Source organism: Megascapheus bottae, chromosome 4 (genome assembly GCF_031878675.1).
Source record: "Megascapheus bottae isolate mThoBot1 chromosome 4, mThoBot2.hap1, whole genome shotgun sequence".
Taxonomy (NCBI): Eukaryota; Metazoa; Chordata; class Mammalia; order Rodentia; family Geomyidae; genus Megascapheus; species Megascapheus bottae.
Genome location: NC_143512.1, coordinates 3691966 through 3695848, shown reverse-complemented (window position 1 = coordinate 3695848; position 3883 = coordinate 3691966). Strand labels below are relative to the sequence as shown.

Genomic DNA, 3883 nt, shown 5'->3' with positions numbered 1-3883 from the left:
TGAATGTGTGAGAAGCAATGCACCTACTATCTGGAACAAAAAAATTTAAAGATAATGCCAAGAACTGTAAACAAACTTAAAAAAGTCATTGGAAAGTGGAAGAAAAACATGCCATATTTTGATAATCAAGCACTCATGTTCTCATTTCTATGCATTAATTAGCAAGAGGACTGAAAAAGAACCACTAAAATATAATGAACAATTAATATAAATAAGCAATTCACAGGAGTGACTGCAATAAAATAAGCTTTGCCATAAGCTACAAAAATTGATAAAAGTTTAAAAGAAATATTTGATTAAAGTATGATAAATTGTAACTTATCATACTTGCATGCTTTTTAGCTTCATAATTCCCAATATTGATATAACTCTAGAGATGCAAACTAAGATAATACGCAACACTTTTGGTGAGAATTTTAAGTTATGTAAAAATGTTTAGTGCAGCTTAGTACAATTATCAAGACCAACAGAAAATAAAGAACCTTAGACATAGCAATTACATTATTTGTAACCCTTTTATACCACACCTCAAAAAGAATTGGACTAACAAAAAGGATATGTGCTGGGTGCCTGTGTTTCATGTCTCTCTGACTACTCAAGAGGCTGGGATCTGAGTTTCATAGTTCAAAGCCAGCCTAGGCAGGAAAGTTTGTGAGACAGTTAGCACCAACTGACCACCAAAAAACCTGTAATAGGGCTGTGACCCAATAATAGATGGTAGCCTTGACCACTGAAGCTCAAGGACAGTGCCCAGGCCTTGATTTTAAGGCCCCAAGAGCAGCACACAGTCACACAGAAAGGAAATGTATGTTGCATTAAAACTCTTGTACAACAGCTTAAAGGCAATTTTAAAGTTTTAGAAAGAGTAATGTTTTTACTGCACAAAATATTCGGGACAAAATTAAGTTAGTGTGAAAATAATCAGAGAAACAATCCAAAAGTTTAATAGCAAGACTATATTCAAATGTATTACATGCTGATGTAAAATAGAACATGCAACCATTAAAAAATGAATAGAATATATTGCCCAAGATTCAAACAAGTAGTTTCTAAGCCAGCTGATTAAGTGTAAATAAGAAATATATCAGCATTCATAATCTAATCCTATTCATATATACGTTGAGTACACAAACATTCATGTACCCCTACACACAGATCTTTGCTGATTGTTTTTTGGTACTTTTTTTTGTGGTTTTGTTTTTTATGGTTTTTTCTTTTTGCCAGTCCTTGGCTTCAGCTCAGGGCATGAGCATTGTCCTTGGGCTTTCTCAAAGTCAGAGCTCTACCACTTGAATCACAGCACTTCTGGCTTCTCTCTATGTATGTGGGACTGAGGAATCGAACCTGGGTCTTCGTGCATGCTAGGCAAGCACTCTACAACCAGGCCAAACTCCCGGTCCCTTTTGGTACTTTTTCTTTTTTTAAATTAATTAATTAATTAATTAATTAATTTTTTATTGTAATTAGTAAAAGGGTTACATGATATTTGCCAGATAGAAGGTGCATTAATTTGCATACATTGATACCCTTTCACAAATCTTGGTATCCGTTTCCCTCCCCCCCAACACCCCCCACCCGTCTTGGTTTTCCCCCCTTCCCTATCAAATTTCAAATATCCAAATACAAATAAATTCAATATATCAGATTACAAAGTGAGATACTATACCAATAAGTAAGTCAGACCAAAGAAACTTAGGCTCCATGGCTTCCTTCATTTGTAATAATTCATATATGTCTTGGATCGTCCTAGAAGAGGTTCACAGTAGTCCATTACCTATGTACATACAACCATATAAACTGAAGCTAATCGAAAAGCTTTGTTCTCCTCTTTAGTGTGCTGTTTACAGTTATTCCTTTTGTCTTATTTTTTCTTCTTTTCTGGCTTATTCCCTGTAGTCACAGTTTCTGATTTTGGTACCCATTGTCATATATATATGTATATATATATATATGATATATATATATATATATCTAATATGGGGAAGGGAAGGAGAATCACAGAAATTGTAGTACAAAGGTTGACCAATGTAACGATGATACTATTAGACTCTATGCTGGAAATAAACTTTAAAACTTGCAGGAGGTTGTGTGGAGGGGGTCAGGAGGGAGGGAAAGAGGGAGAAAATGAGGGGAGGGATAAAACTGTTTGAAAAGAAATAACAGTCATTAGCCCTCCCCCCACTGCATTTCTAACTTCTAGTGGAACAACTGGGGAGCTGACATCAGACTCAGAAAACAAGAGACCCCAAGAGGAGTGAGAACCCTGACCTCGAATCCCATTAATTCCAGTGCATTTAGCCAATAGGTGCCCAGCTACCATGGCAGAGCTGCAGGAGGTACTGATGGCAGAAGAGAAGCCACTCTTGCCAGGACAGACAGTCAGGTGGCCAAGGAGGCTGAGTTAGCTGCCCCAATCCTCCTGGAGCAAGGACAGAGTCACTCTGTGGAAACACTATATGACTCTGTCACTTTCACTATCCATGGCATCCCCAAACCTAAAGCACCAGGGATATTCACCTACCATGATTAGTTTTGGAGTGATGTGGGACTCAACTATAAATCTTGTTTCCAGCCACTGTTTCAGTTTGGGGATATGCAGGAAATCATGCAAAATGTCGTTTGGGTTCAAAAAATGGAAGAGGGGGCTCCTGTGTTCCCTTTAGCGTACCATTACCCATCTCTGGACCAGCTTGCAGACATGATCCCTTGCATCCTGCAGTACTTAAATTTCTCTACAATAATTGGAGCTGATGTTGGAGCTGGAGCTTGTATCCTGTCACCATGTGCTCTTTCCTACCCAGATGCAGTTGAAGGCCTTGTTCTCATCAACATTGATCCCAATGCCAAAGTCCGGACGGATCGGGCAGCCCACAAGATAACCGGCCTCCCTCTTCCATTCCGGAGATGATTTGGGGGCATGTTTTCAGCCTGGAAGAGTTATCTGGAAATTCTGAGTTGATACAAAAGTATAGAAATATCATTCCACATGCATCCAACCTGGACAAGGTTGAACTGTACTAGAAGAGCTACCACAACCGCCAAGATCTGAACTGGAGCCCAGTGGTGAGACCACCTCAGTGTCCTGTGATGCTGATAGTAGGAGATCAAGCACCACATGAAGATGCGGTGCTGGAATGCAACTCAGAGCTGGATCCTCCCAGACCTGGTTCCTTAAGATAGCTGACTCTGGAGGTCAACCTCAGCTGACTCCGCCAGGCAAGCTGACGGAAGCCATCAAGGCATGGGGTACATGGCCTCATCTTGTATGACTCGTCTGGCTGGATCTCACACAGCCTCTCTGACCAGGGCAGCATCCATCAATGGCAACTGCTTCTGGACCTTGTCCCAGAGAAGTGAGTTTGGGACTCTCCCTTCAGGGCACAGCTTGGAGATCTCCTGCTGAGTGACCTATGTAGCCTTGGTGGTGAACCTGGGAGAGATGTCCTAATATCTCTTAGGCACCCAGACCCCTAAATTATCCCCTCTCCCATTTTGGTATTAAGGAGGAAGGCATGTATTCTCCCTGATCCAGATGTCCAGAGATGAGGGCTAAGAGGTTTTTGTAGTTGTCAGGGTGCCTCTTCAGCCTCTCTCTACTTAGCCTATTTGTAAGGTTTAGGGCATGTGGGGCTGGGGCTCCATTCACCAATGCTGGCATAGCTTTTCATGCTCTCTGTTAGGCCTCTGCAGGGAATGGGCCTAAACGGATGAATGGTAAGGGAGATTGCGGGTGGGTCTGTGATCCTCAGGGGGTGACAAGAACATCCAGGATGCAAAAAGGAAATTGGGATGGGAGACGGTGGGTGATGATTCCTGAGGATGGTAGAAGCATTGCTTGGAGCTTGTGCAATAGGAGGGGCCGGAGACCATTTGGCTTCACTAA

The 3883-nt window shown here is 41.4% G+C and overlaps 1 pseudogene; it reads left to right on the top strand.

Annotated features, from left to right (window-relative positions):
* The first annotated feature begins 2073 nt into the window (after positions 1–2073).
* Positions 2074–3403, top strand: LOC150063872 (protein NDRG2 pseudogene; annotated as a pseudogene).
* The last annotated feature ends 480 nt before the right edge of the window (positions 3404–3883 follow it).